The sequence below is a fragment of the Pinus tabuliformis genome, chromosome 2_2 (assembly GCF_031772625.1).
Source record: "Pinus tabuliformis cultivar Carrire ecotype Pingquan chromosome 2_2, CPIR1, whole genome shotgun sequence".
Lineage (NCBI taxonomy): Eukaryota > Viridiplantae > Streptophyta > Pinopsida > Pinales > Pinaceae > Pinus > Pinus tabuliformis.
The window spans coordinates 319,029,992-319,050,183 of NC_142300.1; positions in this window are offsets into that span (position 1 = coordinate 319,029,992).

The window sequence follows — 20,192 nt, forward strand, 5'->3', positions numbered from 1 at the left end:
CCCACGAAATATTCCTGGTTAAGGTTATCTTCTTTAGTGATTCTTTATGGTCGATTCCAATGGGAATATTTCCAGAGTCTACCAGTCAAGGATTCCCCTCAGATGGGAATCCTAGTCCTTTTCCTTCTTTTTGAAACATTGGTGCTCCTTATATGGTGACATTGTCCCTTCTTGGGTTAACCATTGGTTTACCTGTCTAGTTATTTTCAAGCTCAGTGATCTCGAGTGTCCCAACTCCTACCCTGACATCTCCTTCATTTGAATCATGTCATGATGATTCTTAGGTTGACCCCTTGCCTTCTTCCCCTATTTCTTCACCCTCCTCTTCTACTTCGCCTGGTGAAAGTTTGGAATCCAATAACCAAGAGGCTAAGAAGAACAATAAGAAGATGAAGAAGAAGAAATCAGATAAGCGAGAGGCCAACCATGCAATTGTTTCTCCAAATGAACTTCCCATCGACAAACCTTCTGATCCCTTGCGAAAGGTAAAATTCCCTTGCAAGCTGTGTAAGGGTGACCATCTCCTTCAAGACTATCCTGGTATTCCCAGAGTCTTAGAGGTATGGTCTCAAAATATGGATCGACCATCCCCATTGACCTCTGGAGATCATGTCAAAGTTGCACCCTCTGTTGGCGATGATAAGAAGAAGGGAAAGATTAGATTCCCTTGTAGCTTATGTGAAGGAGAGCATCTTCTTCACCTTTGTCCTCTGATAGATAAAGCTTCCAAATTTTTGGAAAACCTTGCAGCTCCTCAACCCCAATTTCCTATTGGTTATCAGTTGCTTTCTTCTAACCCTCTCTTAGTTGGTAAAGAGATTGACTTGGATTCATTTCTTACCCATCCTGCTCTTCCTGAGCAAGAATTTCTTGTGACTGTTTCTGACCAACCATTGATCGAAAAGAGTGTCGACTTGGTTTCACCACTAGTTGCTCACTCTGTTCTGAAAGAGAGCGGTGATCATACTACTCAAGTTATTCTCGTCTCCTTAGATTCTCATTAATTGAAGAGTGACCCTACCATATCGGTTGTTCAGGAGAGTCCTTATTCTATTTTTGTAGAGCATGGGGGCAATCATATGCTACCCCCACCAAGTAGTTTTGTCATTTATTTTGATTGGAGTCACTTGACTAATTTCCGCCTCCCATCTTATGTGCCTTTCCAGATCACAGTACAAGGCTATAATATGGTAGTACCTGGCACTATATTAGATGAAGGTGCATCTATTAGCATCATGTCTTATACTACTTGGCAAGCTTTGGGTTCCCCACAGCTTGTGCCTGTCACCCAGAATCTGTTGGCTTCCAACGGAGGAACCAGTCAGCCCTTGGGGATCCTTCTGAAGTTCCCTATTACATTGGGCAGAAATACTATCTATATAGGCATGATGGTAGTCCAAGGACCCTTATATTTCAATATTCTCCTTGGATGTGATTATGTTTATGTCATGGGAGCTCCTGTTTCTTCGCTCTTCCATGTGGTTTGTTTTCCACACGAAGGGAGAATAGTTACCATTGATAAATTATCGTTTAGTGGTCACTAGGTTCCTCCTTTGCAACCATCATCCCCTATCGGATCTTGTTTGCAAGCAATACCTTCCCCACCAAAGGTTAATTATGTGGCTACCCGTTCCGTCTCCACCTCTGCTAATGATCACATAGATGGTATAGTACATTCTGTACTGGGGGCATTGGAACCCAATCTATTATTTGCATCAGTTGACATATATTCCTCCTAGAGCGTGGCTCTTCCATCTAGTGAAGACCTCTAGGGAGCCATGTTCTATTGTGGGTCATGAACAGACATCCGAGCATATTTCCTTGAATTGTGTCGAGCTCATTAAAAAATGAAACAAAGGGTGTGAGGATAGTTCGTGGTCTTGTGTCAACCTCGTTAAAAAATGAAACAAGGGATGAGGATGGTTCCTGGTCTTGTGTCAACCTCATTAAAAAATGAAACAAGGGATGAGGATAGTTCCTGGTCTTCTGTCAACCTCGTTAAAAAATGAAACAAAAGGTGTGAGCATAGTTCTTTGTCTTGTGTCAATCTCGTTAAAAAATGAAACAAGGAGTCATGAGGATAGTTCTTGGTCTTGTGTCAACCTCATTAAAAAATGAAATAAGGACTCATGAGGATAGTTCCTAGTCTTGCGTCAACCTCGGTAAAAAATGAAACAAAGTGTTGGAGCATGATTCTTGGTCTTTTGTCCAGCTCCTTAAAAAATGAAAGAGGGAGTCCGAGGATAGTTCTTTTACTGTGTCAACCTCATTAAAAAATGAAGCGCTCCCTTTTCCAAATCGAGTCTTTGATTAAGATATGGTAAAATCCCAGTCAATTCTTTCCAAGATCTCAAAAGAGAAACTTCATTCCATCCATCAAGTTGATTGAAATGAAGCTTGGGGGGCATGTACCTTGATTGAGTCATTATGCTGGGGGCATGCGAACTTATAGCAAGCATAGTTTTTCGTTTCAAGTTTGTGTAAACATGAAACCAAATCCACGCAGTGTTCTCCACGGTTCAAGCTTGTGTAAAAATGAACCCATGCCCAATTTACATCTCGTGATTTCTGTTTTTATTAGCTAATTTCTGCTAGATGAGACTTGGTTGTTTCATTCCATCGCAACCATCTCTTTGGCCAATCATATGCTTTCACTTGGTTGCTTTTCTTTTCCTAAGGAACCACAGTGATGAGTGGTTTTGTTAGCCAACCTCTCAACCATTACATGTTTTGAGCAGTTCCAGCATTTTTGAAACTAGTTGCTACCCTTTATACCACACATTCCTCCAGGACGAGTCACCTTTTAGCTCTTTTCTAACTCATAAAAGATGAAAATATTTCCGAGTATTTTTTCCCTTTTTGACTTGTTAAAGAGAATAAAAATGGGGCGTCTGCTTTCAAGCTCTTTTCTAACCTTTTAAAAGGGAAAATATAGCCGAGCCCTTGTCGTTTCGAACTCGTTAATAGATGTGAAACTTCATGTGCCGAGTATAAGTTTACCCCCTTTTTCGGGATGGTAGGAACTTTTTACAGAAAAGGTACTCCTTGACTAAAATGGTCAAGCAGTTCTCTCAAGTATTGTTTTCTACCTTTTCAGGCTTGAGAGACACAAACTTATGAAAAGGGACCATGTGGAGTTTTCTTTTACTTGTCTTTTTCAAAGTCTCTAAACATTAAAAAGATATTGAGTTACACCTTTGTCGGACTCATTAAACTATTATACGTCATCGGATACGTCACGGTCATGAACAACATGAACTTCTCCTTCCTAAGGCTTGTTAAACTTACTAGGTTGGATTCATCCAAAGGATGAACTTACAATGCAAGCATATGCTATCCCCTTCAAGCTTGCGATTAAAAAATAATTGGCGTACCTCCCCGAAATGGTGGGGCGAAATTTGGAAATCTATCAGTTGTGTCGACAACTCACTCTTGAACATGACACTTTCTACTTCATGTCAAGTTGGGACATCCTCCTTTGTATTGTTGACCTTCCTGGGTTGGGTCATTCATTTTTGCCTTCCATTTGATCTCTACCATGTCATCATGACCACCGATCCTATGGATCCAAAAGCTGCCAAACTTCCAGTTGTGTCGCCGATATGTTCAAGAGTTGTCCTTCCGTAGTTACACTTACATTTGATTCTCTATATCATCTAAAATCATTTTGCATCATCTCGTCTTACGTTGATGATGTGGGATTCAATACGGCCCTCCTTCGACACGGTCACTTTCCGTCGACTTCAACTCATTATCCGATAAGTTGACCGAGAGACTCCCTTCCAGTACCTTAGAGATTGCATGCCCTAATGGCAAGTTCTTCGCACTCGATGACAAATTCACATAATTGGCTTTCGATCGAGTGATTTCATGGGTGTTCGACTTCAATTCCTCTATTCACATTCTGTGGATTGTGTTGATAGTACCTTCAGGACCATTGCAATTATTGGTGGTTTCTCTCACACTTGTTATAGTTTACATCATTGATTGGTAATCAAGCAACTTTCTATCATGTTCGATGTCAACACATCTATTCACATGTTAGAATTTGTACTTTGATCAGGTCATGTCAAAGTGCAAGACCCTGGACTTAGATCACAAAAGTCCAGGTTGCAAAGAAGTGTGACATGGTTATGATGATATGCATGTCTATTTCAGATGGTTGGCTGCTATGAGACCATGAGTTATCATATTTGATCCTTCTCATTGGGCGACTGTGAACATACCTTGGTTTCGTTATGATCCTATTTGACAGATGGTTGCGCCCATACCTGGATCCATTTACATGATCATTCTTTGGATGGTTGCGTTCATGCCATGATTCATGTATCATTTGATAGAGATATCAATTTATGTATATGTATCTATACTTGCTTGCAGGTTTTCTGATGGTAGACCGGTTCCCCACACTGATTCATAAAGCATTTCATCCCTCACTCCATCTCGGCCTTCACGCTTTAGGGATCATTTGTTACACAACATTTTGTTACTATACCTATACTCCCCGTTCCCTCATTCCTGGAGGACCTTTATAGTGAACCCCACATGCTTTTCCCTCATGAAGAAACTCCCATTGTGTCCCTCTTCATGAGAAGATCAATTCCCGTTTGCACCATTTCCCCTGAAACTTCTGTTTTACCTAGTTTACAAGACTGACGCTAATGACCTTTGTCTCCACCACGCCGATGTGAAGAGATTAATACTATCCCTCGTGTAGACCGGAGTGAATGAGTTGTGTTCCAGTTGCACCAGTCCTGTTTTGGAAAGTTTTTCAAATTAGGAGTTGAAGCTTCCAGCTCTAGAAACTTCGTAACAGAAGTCTGGTGAATGGTTTGGCCAAATGGGGTCAAGGATGTCATTTTGGGCTCCTTTCCCCTATAATGATGCAACTACCTCAAGGGATAATCCCTTCTCCCATGAGAAGAGGATCCATTTCCCATCCATTTTTCCTATATAAACCTCCCTTCTTCCCAAGCACAAGCTAGTGTTAGTGTTGAAGTGTTGATATTGGTGTGCTTATGCTATTTTTTTTTGGAGTAGACAACAAGTTATTACTAGTTGTAGCTATCTAGTTGTGTGGGGGAGAAGTGTGATTTGGTTTGGAGTGAATCCTAAAGGGAAGAGCCTTAAAACTATTGTTGATTGAAGCCATCATGGAATGCTAGCAAGAGTGTGTGGGAACCTGGTCTTGTCAGAGGAAGGCTGCAACATCAAGACAAATAGTTGTAATCTCTCTTTGATATTAATATATGCAATTATCGATTTATTTCCTACATGATTTTTCATCTTACATATTCATGGCTTAATGTTTCTTGACCTGTTAAGTAGGTTGAATTACAATTTGTCTATTATCACGTTTGTTTTTTTCTATTGTTTACTTGTTTCAGGTGCTTGAAGAAGGAAGCGAGAGATAGCTGGAGTGAGCAAGCAAGGACATCATTAAATGGGATAAGCATACGAAGAGGTAGGCCCTCTTGATTGGTTCTAACTTAAGGAAATCTTCCATATAATGTATTTGTTGTGGCTAGACCCATCATTGGGCTGGAGGAATTCGTTCATGTCCACACTTATAATCTTACTTCACCACAGTAGGATTTGTGACTAAATTTGCAGTCAATACCTCAATCAGTTCACTAGTACAAAATGGCTAATTAATTACTAAAAAATGACTAAAATTTGCATATAAACGACCATATTCTAGTCGGTGACCAATAGTAGCTAATTTACAGTATCTTATAACACGACCAACTTTTAGTCGTTTTTAGCTTAGTCATTAATTGGTTGTCTTAATTTTATTGTCTAGTAGTATATTTAGTCATAAATTTGTTCATTGATTTAGTTATTAATTGTCACAATTAATAACCAAATATACAACAAAATATATTACTACATGGTCAACGGAGAAAACCAATAATGACCAAAGAAATATGACCAAAATGTTGGTTGTGTTATAAGATACTATAAATTAGCTACTAATAGTCATATATATGAAAATTTTATTCATTGTTTGAAACCAATTAATGAGTAGAGAAATATAACTAGATTTTGGTCATGTTATAAGATACTATAAATTAACTACTAATAGTCATATATATGGAAAATTTAGTTGTCCTTTGGAATCACAAATTTACCATTTGCAGTAGTCATTTTTTTTGTAGTTTCATATTTATTATATAAATGACTAATTTAGTAGTTTATATTCATTTCATTTACTTTCATTAATAATCATTATAAATGAAGAATTTAGTCGTATATTCATTTTATCTGTGTTCATCATTAATCAATATAAACTACTAATTTAATAGTTTTAGATTGATTTTATGTGTTCATTATTAATCAACATAAATTAATTAGTATGAAAATGAAACTAAATTTTAAAAAGTCATACAATGTGCATGTTCATCTAATATGAAAACACAGAGTTTCATATGTTAATTATAATACTAAACAATATCAAGTGCATCTATAAATAATTTCAACCACACAAATTATATTATATGAAATGTTAAAGTATTACAATATGAGTTTCCAACTTAATATTGTTTGAACTACAATTTACACATGAAATGATGTTTCATCACTTCAAAATATTATCATTGTGTTGCCAAGGTATTACAGGTGAATTCACCAAATCAGAAGACTTGACCACCAGTCTCTATGTGTGTGTCTTATGTGGGATATTGAATCTAAGAATATCACTAGATCAGTTCTCTTCTCTCTTTGTCTTTTTGCATTTGTCGCTCCAGTGTTATTGCTCTCAGCCTCTTTCCTCGATTCCTGCTTCTTGGCATCAATACTGAGTTCATTTTCTGAAAACAAAAGAAGATACAATGCAGAGTTTAAGACATGAAATACAATGAATAGTAAAATATAAACTAAAGTAGACTATAAAGAGTGTATACAACATATACCTCAACATCAGTAATGTCAAATTCATTTTCCCCATACAAGCAAGAAACTCGAACAAGTTTTCTTTAGTTGGGCAATAGTGGCCACTATAATGTGGCCAGATGACCTGTATAAACAAAGCAAATAAAATGTCACCATATAAAATAACACCTTAGTAACTTATTATTCAACCTTCAGGGAAAGCTTAGGCACAATCATGCCAACTAAGTTACATGCTAAAAAGTTCAAGTTGTAGGTAACTTGTGAAAACAAATAATCTAAGATGTGATGTTTAATCCTTGTCATTTTATTCGCAACAACATTTCATTTTCTAATGCATGAACTTGGTCAAGTATATAAACAACATGTGCTCAAATAACAACATGAAAGTAAACTTTTCTGATAGTCATGAAAATATTTTAACACAAAATAGTTATAAGGATTCCAATCAATATCGTGTAATACTAATTTCATCTTCAAGATTTGGCTATTGTTTAAATTGACATGATACCAAGTATTTTCAATTTCATTGTTAAAAGACAAAACAAAATCATAAGAAACGTTCAAAATACAATCAAACAATAAAAAGAAGATATCATGGAATGGACATTGAAATTATAAAAAAATTGTTTACCTGTCCATCGATGTCTTGTCTGGAATTCTTAAAACATTTGCTTTCCCAAAATAACCATGAGGTGAAAGAATCACAAGACTAAAAGCCATAAGAATACCTACTAGAAACATTTCCAAAGTCGATGGCTCAAGTGCCTGGAGGACCTCTAACAGTAAATTAATCATATCCAATACATGCTCTGCATTGTCTCCCCATCCTTTTTCCAATCACATTTCTTGTAACATGCCCACAACAGAGTCAAGTAACAATCAAACAAAGACATTGACATTTGTTTTTATCTTTTCTATCTATAAAATTTGAATCTGATTTGTTTCAAGAACATATTAATTCATATTTAAAGTCTTCCTGACATATGAGAAGGTACCAATCAAGCATGACATCAGAAAAATTGACCTCAATGAGGTCCTCAAACAATTTCTACAATATATTTTTCTTGCTATGATATATTGGGTATAAAAAATAACATATCTACAAAAGAAAAATGCATATATTACTTATGTTCAAACTCTGTATATGGTGTATTCTTAGGCAAATTTTTAAGATGTTCCTCCGCCTTTACCAAAGTGAACTGTAGCTTGGTTAAACTCGGTATCCTTTCATTCAACATCAATTTCTGCAAGATAAATGTCACACATTATTCTTTCCCATTTCTCAACATGCTACATATGATAAATTAAAAGTCACATAAAACCAAGAGCAAACCCTTTTCTAACCAAAACAAACAAACAGTGCCTCTAATAAAACTTCATTCTAATATCAGTAGATGAAAAGAGAGTGGACAATTTTTTCCGCTTGACTTTGCTTGTTTTTGTTATGAAAATGCTCGAGCTTCAACAACCAACAAATGTGAGGGAATTTGTAAATGTGAAAAAAAAATATTTGACCTTTGTAGACTTCTTCAAAATGATGTGAATGATGCCATTTTCAGATGTGGTAAATATAATAATAAGAAATGGCCACATTGGATGCAGAGATTAAATATAAAAACTTTTGGACATGGCATGTATTCTAATAAATTGCATTGCAATGATTACCATGGGCCTCCATGGGTTACAGCTCCTCAGTATGTTAGTCTTGATGATGAAAGAGAGATGGCAACAATAAATATGGGTGGTCCTAGTTTGTATGGTGGATATCTTCAAACCAAGGTCATCATCTTAATGAACCTAGGTTCTGACATGGTAAACCTAGATTTGGTCCTCACCCAGGATCTATCAAGGATATTTTCACAAGAGTCTCACAATTTATCCAGTAAATAAATAGTTAAATTGTATATTAAAACAAATCGAAGCGAACTGCTCAAAATCGTCTTAGCTAGGTTGTGTTCAAGTGGTTAAATCAAAGCACTTTTAGTGCACAAAACTGGGTTCAAAGCCACCCGAAGACATGTTACTAAATTAATATGGCCAACAAAGTTATCTACCTCATCCATAAGTGGGTGGAAGTCTTAACAACCTTGATGGCCCATGCTTGTGGTCTGTCTCAACAAACGAGGAAAGATGCAAGTAATGGATGAATTTAATGTGGCCAATGGAGTTATCTACCCCATTCAAAAGTGGGTGGAAGTCTTAGCAACCTTGATGGCCCATGGTTATGGATAGACGAAGAAATATGCAATCTTGGATGAATTTAATGGAAGAGATACCCTTGGCCGTGGCCTGTAAGAAAAGGTAGAGCCCAATTCATTAACAAATTTCCATTTTCCAACAAAAAAAAATAATATCACAAGATCCTGAACTGGATGGAAAAATACCTTTGCTATTATAGCCATCAAGTCATGCATGGAATGTACGTCCTTGTATGATTCAAATAAATATGTTTCTTCAGACTTTTCTATGGCACTTGAATACACCTATGCAAAATTACATTAAATCAACTTTGAATATCATATGGAAATAAAGCAGAAATATCAATTATGTTGTTAATATCTGTCCCAACAAAAAAATATTATTGGCTAAAAATGAATGTGTTACACACACAATAGTGCCAGCTCCTTTCCTTGCAAAAAAAAGACAACCAATTGGATTAGTTGAAGATTGAGCACTGATGCTAACTAATGTCCACGACAAATTTGGGCAAGCCAACACGCTCTCAAATTATTAATTCAATCAAAATGGGAAGGTTTAAGCCCTCATCCAAATGTTCAAACAATATGAAATGAAGGGCCTGAACAAAACCCACCCATATCAAATACTGGAGAGCTCGGTTAATAATCTTACCATTACCTAAAACCAAAAATGTTTCACAGCTTTTCAACCAGATTGAAGCTCTGGTCAACCATGTTTGGAAACACTCATTTTTAAGAGAATATGCCTTATAAATTTTAAACATCTGACTTCACAAAACTACATTTCTAATTAAGTCAAGGTGTTGAGCTACTTTGTGCCTCAAAAGAAAACACATGAATTGAAATAATTATTCTGAAAGGAAAAACTCAAAAACTCCAATCAAAATTTGGTACAAATCTTCACTTAAATCTGTACCAAATAGTGCATATCCATGACAGGTCCTTCAAGTCTCCAAAACCAGAGATAACCCCACCTTCTTATGGTTGTGAAAGGCTTTGGTTTCCACCTCACCAGAAAGAGTAACAAAACTTTTAGGCCTCTACTCATGCTGACGCAATGCAGTTGTCGTTCCACAATTATTGAGGCACCCTTTAATTGTTGTTGGTGGGTCCAAAGCATATTGAGTGCCTATGGTGAACATATTCTTGTTCCTTGAAAAGAGATGTGATATCTCTGCTCCAACAATATTATTTTTTAGAGGACTAACAGTGTGTAAGTAAGATGCCTTCAAGGTATCACCCTTACCAATTCTTCAAAGCATAAGTCACTTTCAGTATGACACCAAAAAACTTTCTATGCAATGCTTCAAAAAAAAAATTGCAATTGCCCCTAAATTTTACCAAAAAACCCACTAAAATTCATTATTTTAGTTTACAAGAATGGCAAAGGACCAAGTATTACAAGTTCAAAGAAGAAACAAAATCAATCTTTGAAATACTCAAGCCTTCATCATATTTCAAGAAGTTTCCTGATGCAATGTAGAAAGAAACTCCAGCCCCTATAGAAGGAATCTCGTTTCCAATTACTCCTGAGAAATGTGTTATTAGAGATGGTGTCAATACAATGTTTGTACTAACCCCTTCATAATCATGCATATATTGAAGCTCAACCTATCAAATTTACAATATATAATGTAAGCAAGGTTAAAGTGTAATCTGTTTCACAAAAACAATTACAAAAGTATTTTTATCACTATAAAACATGAAGAATGTTGTTAAGCATTGTGTTTATCACAACATACCAACATGAAATTTTACGATGTAGATAACCTTGTGACTATTGATGATCAAAATTAGGGGGCATGCTAAAGCCTGACTACTACGGATGTCTGAGTAAATGTCTACAATATTACAAAGAAAAGGCTCCAGATAGAAACAAGAACAAGATGTTTCATTGCAATGGTTCTCACATATAAAACCAGTTATTATTTTTCATATCCTTCCAAATGGCTTATTTCAAACTACAAAATTAGCAATTTGATCCCTTCTCAGGTGATACTGAGTGGAAGAGCACACTACAGATGAAAACTACAACATATTGCAAATATATGCATTCAGGAAAATGGCACAATTGACACAAATGTCTAATCACCTTAATTGTCATGTCTTTCTAAATGGTAAAAATGAATGCCACAATAACTGAAAGAATGTTTTAACTTATAGAATGTAGCAATGTCCCAATTAATATAGACAATTGCAAGTTGTTACTTTACAAAAAAACACCTACATTGAGCGTGCAAATTGTTGAAAGCTAAATATGATGTCAAAGATAGATTTGATTGTTCAAATCCTACAATTAATAGAGACGACATCTTGCACAACTAGGTTTTCACTCTCAAGTTCTCTATTCTTAGAGGTAGCCATGACTTCCCTAAGGAGGGGTGGCTCCCTCTCCTCCTTTGATCCAACCTTTGAGGCAGGGACAAAAGCTTTCAAATGTCATATGGTAGCTTCTTTCTCAAAATAAAAAGAACCATAACATCAAACAGATGATGATTTGTTAAGAAATGGAATAAGTGCTTAAACTCATTCCATCAATCCAAGGAGAAAATCACTTCATTTCTACCTCTAAAATCTGTGCTTCGAAATATATATTCAATTATCAACTATAAACCCCAAAGTTACTTGACAACATCACCCATTGTCACCTTGGTGATCATCCTTCTCACATAAGGCTAGCTCTCCTCCAACATAATGGAGGAATCCATGATAAGACTACAAACTTGTCCTTCAAACACTAAAAAAACATATTTGCAAAATGATATTGTTTTTGTCTTTTAAGATTTGAAATGGAAAGCTAGGCAAGACATAGTGCCTGGTCCCTGGCCTATAGACTCTAAGCAACAAACAAAACTTTAAAATTGATGAATAATATGTGATTCATGACAAAAAAACCAAAAAAAAAGTGTTATCAGTCAAGAATAGATCCAATAAATATGTAACAGTGCTATCTCCTACTAGATGGAACATTTGAAGGCAATGTGCTCCCCCAACTTGATCTGTTATAAGTCACATTGCTGAAAATTCCCTTTGATGTGTGTAATGGTGTGAGTTATCTCAAACCAAAGCTAGTGGGAGCCCACTCTAAATGAACCAAGGGGAATCCTAAGGTTGTGCATCCAATTTCTATTAGCATAGGTAGGCCTAACAATGAGAGTCACTTAGCTACATAAAGCACTAAAAATAATAAAATGACATATTCAAGCTAACGCCCTCACACCTAATCAATTTTCCTATCACTTATTGATTGGATACCAAAATGGAAACTTTATACCTGCATATGAGTCAGGTCCAGTGTCTCTTGGTCCTATCATAGTTACCAAGGAGATTTCCTCTCAATTAACAAAAAATAATATTTCTTCCTTTCTCACCAATGTCAATGTCGAGGAGAAGTATCTATCAGGTGAGGAGATCTTGAAATTGCTAGAAGCATTTCTTTCAAACAAATTTCCATCAAGTAAAGGGAAAAAGCTATCAAAAATTGCAATAGATGATTTGAAGTCCAAGTACACAAATTTCATGTTAGGAAGGTTTCCTAATCTGCTAGAGGAAATTTCATTCTAATAATGTGATGGAATATTTCTCTTAAATATTGTTGTTTGCATTCATCTATTTTTCTATTATCTATGACCTCTGCAAGGCTAGCCAAATTCAAGATGCAAACAACCAATTGAAATAAATTTTGAATAGGGGTTTATTTCTGAGTTGTACTACTTATGGGTGTTAAAATTGGCAACTAGGGTCGAACTCCATGTAGGTCATCTTATTCATGGCAGTTGATATCTTTCTTGGATTCCTCTCATCAAGAGGTGTAGGATTGATCTAAAGATCATCCGATTCCGATATGTATTCATGGAGATATGAATTTATTTGTGTTATGTGACAATTCGTCAAGGTTGGTCAACAACCAAATTACCCCAACTTGTCCTCCACGTTTTACTATAAATAGAGATGACCCTCAAGTCATTTTCACACACTCTTGTGATCTCTCTTCATTTCTATTTTGGGTTTTGATGAAGAAGAGATCTAGAGGGATTTACCTAGGCTCTACATTTCCCTAATGGAGAAGCTTTAACACTGAGCTAATAAAGCCCTAACGTGTACCTAATGAAGAAGCCCTAACTCTACCCTAGAAATCATGAAAGAAAGACCACAACGCATTCATGGAGGAGGCTTCTATAAGTGCAGCAAGGAGAAGTTCTAACGCTGTCAATTTTCCCTAAATGAAAAGATCCTTATGTGACCTAAACGCTGTCCTGGAGGAGTCATAAAAGACATCTAGGATGCAGTCAAGGAGAGTATCTTCGCAACAAGATATGGCCTTCTATATGCTACTCAAAGCCATAGTCAATGAGGATTTATATGTTGTCATAGCATGCCCTAGATGCTATCAAGGAAGATATTTATATGTTGTCCAAGGAAGGGATCTCATCTACAGTATAAACGTAGTCAAGAGGCACTCATACGCAGCCTAATCCAGGAGCCCTACTCCACAGTTTGATGAGTCTCATATCTTCCCTAGCCGCAATCCAATAAGGAGGTTCTATCCATTACCAATCAAGGAGTTTAAGCTACATTTAAGTGTGCCCTCTTTCGCAGTCAAAGTAGGGCTAGGGTTGCCCTTGTCCTAGTCCTAAAGGAGGACGTTTTGGCTGCAGCAAATAAAGGAGGAAATTCGTAATTGAAGGAGCCCTTATCTATGTATGAAAGGACCCTTAGATGCTATAACTAAACCAAAACAAGGGTAATTACGTTACAGCAGAGGATCTGTGATATTTTCACATTGTTGTAGGTGGTGGCATAATTGTTTGGGCATGTTAGTATTGTTCCTGAGGTCGATTTAAAGAGAAGAAGAATCTGCAGTAAGGAGGTGCTTGTGATTGTTGTTTGTAGGTTGACTGGGTCATCGTGTGAAGGGGCAAGCATAATGAATATGTTGCTTGAAGACTATGTGTTAGGTCATAGGCCATAAAATCACAATCAATTTTGTATGGATATTTGAAGGCTCAAATCATTAGCATTATAAAACCACTGAGGTCTCAAACTATTGGAGGGTTGTATGATGTTGTTACAACATGAGGTTGACAGAACTATTCTCATAGTGATGCATGCAGCATGGATGGATACACGATGGATGCAGTGTCATTACAACATGGATGGATGCAGCATTGCATTGGATGCAGCATGGTGATGGAATCACTTTGGAGAATCGGTTGAAGAATGAGATCTGATAAGTGTGCCTTCACTTGAGTTCAGATCGGTAGTCCTTGTCATTAGAACTATTGTGTCATCTTCATGGTGAAGGTATCAGATGTCTGGCCTCTTATTTTGACAAGTCAAATTGTTGACTTTTGATGTATATGTAGTATCTCTCTCTGCTGAACTATTGAAGATTATAAGAAGAATTGATCAAGGGTTTCCCACATTAGGGTTTGTCCCTGTCTAGCACCACATCTTATGTCCTCTTGTCTTGGCTTGTCTTCTGTGATTTATGTTTATGTTCTATCTACATTTTACTGTCATGCTAAATTTGATTGCTAATCTAGAATTGATATTGAACTAATATGAAAAATTAAAGTAAATTTCTCTAAGCATAGAACATACCAAAAATTAACATGGTATTAGAGGTGAGGCGAAGACAAAGTCCAAGCAAGAGTGAAAGAGAAATCATTGAAGTTAGTTGGAAAGGACAAAAGGCTCAATCGGTTCCTCATCCCACTTTAAATTCACCAAGGGTGAAGTCGAACCAAAGAAGATTATCATAATGGCGCAATGGAAGCATCTGGTGGCCTACCTAAAGGTCACTTCAATGGAAAGTCCGGATCTAAGGGTGGAAGGAAAGGTAGATTCCTTGCTTGCAATGAGTATGGCCATTATGCGAAGGAGTGTCCAAATAGAAGGGACACATCATGATAACCATCATTCTAGGGGCATCTTCAATGATCGAAGGAATCTTACAATGGAAAATAGAAGGGGAAAGCAAGGAGCTCCAGGTATGAAGAATCAAATATTGTTTCTGATCATTATCTTGTGTTGGTCCTCTCCACCAGACTCATTGGGAAAATTGATAGTGGTGCCTCAAGGCACTTCACTGGATTCAAGGAAGTGCTCTCTAATATGATAGAGAAGGAAACAATCTTGGAGATTATTCTTGAAGACGATGCCACCTATCCCATAAAGGGTGCAGGGAATTTTTCTCTTCAAATGGATCAGGGTAACTCGCAAGAAGTTCTTTATGTACCTAATCTCAAAAGGAACTTATTGTCCATTTCGGCAATGGAAGTTAAAGATTACAGGGTAGCATTCATTGATGGAAAGGTACGTGTTTGAAAAAGGAATTTTAAAGATGCTTTTACTGTTGGGTTCAAGGTTGGAAATTTGTATCAAGTTGTAGGAAGTACATTGGGGACCATGTCACATGACTCATCTCTTCTATGGCACTGGAGGCCTACCCATCTTCATTATGCGGCCCTACCCATCAGATGGTGACAAGGATGCCTAGATTCAAAGGAGAGCATGAAGGTACATGTCCAAGATGTACCGAAGAAAATATTACAAGGGGAACATTCCCCTCATGTAATAGCAATACAACAAATCAGAAACAACTTGAGGGGTTTGAGATTCATGATTGAGAATCTCATGTATGCATGTGAAGGAAATCTCTCTATGATTTAAAGCAAGCACCCCGAGCTTGGTGTGAGAGGATTGACAGCTATCTGATGAAGCTGAGATTCACTAGGAGTGAAGTTGATCCAAACCATTGCATTAAGGTTTTGGATGATAGACCTCTCATATTGGTACCTTATGTGGACAATCTCTTTCTGGCAGGTTCAAACCCTCTCATTTACTAAAGTAAGAGGGAGTTGGATTCCGGATTTGGAATGGTGGACTGCAAGCCTGTGACTACCCTGATGGAGCTTAACTTTGAGAAGTTATGTGGTAGTATAGGCGTACTTGATTTTGGAAATGCCTTTGAGTTTTTTCAACTCATAATAGCATTGATGTTCTTGGTGAACTCCTATCTGAATATATGTTTTTCAGTTATCATGTTGAGCTCATATATGGTTGAGCCTCATTGGATTGGTGCCAAGAATCTTCTAAGATATCTTCAAGGCACAATCACTCATGGGATGAGATACACTGTTGGAGTTGTGAGGCTACATTATTATTCCAGTGATGATTGGACAAGCAGTGTGGAGGATCGCAAGAGAACTCCTAGGTGCTAGTTCTCTTTGGGTTTGATTCAATATCCTAGATGAGCAGGAAGCAGAAGTCAGTTTCTTTGAGCACAAATGAGGCCGGATGCATAGCTATGAGTATGGCCTCCTGTGAAGTTGTCTGGTTGAGGAAGCTCTTCGGTGAGCTATTTAAACACGTGTTGGATACCATCATGATCTTCTGTGACAACCAAAGGCGGATTCGATTGTTGAAGAATCTCATGTTTTATGATCTCTCCAAGCATACAGACATCAGGTACCATTTTATCTAGGATATGGTACAATGGGGAGCAAGAAGGCTCCATCATTCTGGGACTGATGTGCAAGTCGCTCATATTTAGATGAAGCCCTTGGGGAAGGGAAAATTCTTGAATTTCCAAGAAAAACTACGAGTCGTGGAGAGACCCTCTCCTGAAGGTCTAGTATCATATGGACATTGAGCTCTGGGAGCTCCAGGGGACTTGGGGGTACTTCTTGTAGTGATGAGAAACTACAGTGTGAATGGTTCAGCCTTCCCTTAGTGGTATACTATGTAGGCAAGATGAGTGGTTCATCCTTCTCCTACTAAGACACGGTCATAGGGTGAGTGGTTCATCCTTCCCTAGTGATTTGTTCTGTACATGGTGAGTGGTTCAGCCTTCCCCTGGGATACCCCATGGCGACATGTAGGCACGATGAGTGGTTCATCATTCTCCTATTGAGACATCCTACCCATGCAGTCTTAGACTCATGGGAAGTACCTCTCATTTGGCCAATGAGCATGGAAATGAGGATAGGGACCATAGTACTACTGATGGATGCATCGCGTACTACTATACTCCCTATGCTAGGATGATATTGATCTGGGATCAATTGGAACTGATTTTAGGTCAGTAAGAGTGATATAACTCACTCTCTTTTGGAATTGATTTCGGATCAGTAAGAGTGATATAGCTCACTCTCTTTTGGAACTGATTTCGGACCAGTAAGAGTGGTATGATACACTCTCTTTATTGGGACTGACTTTCAGTCAATAAGAGTGGTATGAGACACTCTCCTTTATATGGGACTAACTTTGGGTCAGTAGAGGATCATATGATACATTCTCGATCACTTCCTATTCTTCATAGTTCAGCAGAGCAAAGCAATGCAGGGCACTGATGGTAGAGATAGTACGGACTGGAAGATGGATTAGAAGATGGATTTCTCCCTAGTTGAGAGGGAGTGTTAAAATTGGAAACTAGGGCCAAACTCCATGTGGGTCATCTTATTCATGGCAACTGATATTTTTCTTTGATTCCTCTCATCAAGAGGTGTAGGATTGATCTAAATATCATCTGATTCTGACATGTATTCATGGAGATATGAATTTATTTGTGTTATGTGACAATTTATCAAGGTCGGCCAACAAGCAAATTAGCCCAAAATTGTCCTCCACATCTTACTATAAATAGAGGTGACCTTCAAGTATTTTTCACACACTCTTGTGATCTCTCTTGAATCTTGTTTTGGGTTTTGATGGAGGAGAGATCTAGAGGGAGTGCCCTAGACTCTACGTTGCCCTAATGGAGAAGCTCTAATGCTGACCTAATAAAGACCTAACGCAGCCTTAGCAGTCATGAAAGAAAGACCTCAACGCAATCATGGAGGAGGATTTTATAAGTGCAGCAACGAGAAGTTCTAACACTATCAATTTTCCCTAAACTTAGATATCCTTATGTGACCTAAACGCTCTCTTGGAGGATTGATACAAGACATTGTAGTGGCCAATCTAGGGTGCTAGATTAGACTAGATTTATTATCAACCAGGGTAGGTAAACTTAGAGGCACGCGTCTAAAGTCTATAGACCTAAAAAGGATCTCGTCTACCTAACTAAGTGTTTACTGTGACAAGCTACAGTACTCCTTTACAGGAGGTTAAAGTATGTTTCCTCTCACACTTTAGCACTCAGATCATCTAGTTTATCTAACTGTCCTAAAGACACAGCATATTGCTAGACTGAGCTTTCAACCCTCTTACAAGGATGTTATGCACAAAATCTCTTTCCAGCTAACACACTAAGCGTTCATGAAAATCAAAAGCTCTTTTAAACACACTGAAATTTTAAATGCATAAAAATAGAGTACATAGAGATGCTTTGAAATCTAATGATCGATCAAATCTTTTACAAGATATTGTTCAATGATCTAACAATCAGATCTTTAAGCTATCACCATGAATATCATTTGCAAGAATTTCTAATCAAATCGATAAACTCACAGACATGGAAATAACATTAAACACTATGCACACTATTCAAATTCAAAACACTATGGAAATGAAATTAACAGTATACCAATTCCACCTAGGGCCCGTCCACGTTTCACTGGCACACTGAAGAAACCTCAAGCAACGAGAATGTTAACGCACAAGCAATGTTGGAGTAAAACGATGACTGTAATTAAGTTCTGAGGATTGAAATCACATACAAGAGTAGCATTCTGGAACAATACACAGAGACAATAATAATCATTTTTTTTTTTTGACACAATACAATACACAGTCTTTATCTACTTGTCTCCTATCTAAATCAAATGTACATACATTAAGCAGATGCTTCTGCTTTTACAAAAGAGTGATTTTTGTCCTTTCTAATCTAAACCGATTTCCAAAAGAAAAACGAAATCAATTTGGGAAACCATGGCTTTTTGCTGCCTTTGTGACCAAAAGGGCTAGGTTTGACCAGCATTGAACGCATATCCAGGAGCGTTAGATTTGTTGTTGAATCAATTTTTCACCATGCATGTACATTCCAGATCACGTTCCTATCCATTGCCTTGACTTGCCTGTCATGCCACGTGTCACATCATAAACCATTTACAGGAAGTTATGACATCGTGTAATCTTTTTGTTGAAAATTCTTAATTTCTAACATAAAAATTCACAAATTAATTTTAATGTAAACTAACAACTATAATGCTATTGATTAATCAATTTCGATGGATATGAGGGTTTATGGAAGAAAAAGATAGACAAATGATGGTGTTCTAGAAGAAAAGGATGGTACCAATAGACATTTAGGACATAGTCAAGGAGAGTATCTTCGCAGCAAGATCTGGCCTTCTATATGCTACTCAAAGCCGCAATCAATGAGGGTTTATACAATGTCATGAGTTGGTGTTCTAGCGTGCCCTAGACACTATCAAGGAAGAGATTTATATGTTGTCCAAGTAAGGGATCTCATCCACAGTCTAAACGCAGTCAAGGGACACTCATATACAGCCTAATCTAGGATCCCTAATCTGCAGTTTGATGAGGCTCCTATCTTCTCTAGCTACGGTCCAATAAGGAGGTTCCATCCTTTACCAATCAAGGAGTTTAAGTTGCATTTAGGTGTGCCCTCTTCCACTGTCAAAGTAGGGCTATTGCTACCCTTGTCCTATTCCTAAAGGAGGACATCTTAGCTGCAGCAAATAAATTACAAAATCCATAATTGAAGGAACCCTTATCTATGTATGAAAGGGCCCTTAGATGCTACAACTAAACTACAGCAAGGGTAATTACATTACAACAAAGGATCTGTTATATTTTCACATTGTTGTAGGTGGCAACATAACTATTTGGGCATGTTAGTATTGTTCCTGAGGTTGATTTAAAGAGATGAAGAATCTGTAGTAAGGAGGTGCTTGTGACTATTGTTTGTAGGTTGACTGGTCACTGTGTGAAGAGACAAGCACAATGAATATGCTGTCTGAAGACTCTGTTAGTCCATAGGCCATAACATCACAGTCAATTTCGTATGGATATTTGAAGGCTCAAATCATTAGCATTATAAAACTTCTGAGATCTCAAACTATTGGAAGGTTGTACAATGTTGATGCAACATGAGGTTGACAGAAGTATTATCATAGTGATGGATGCAGCATG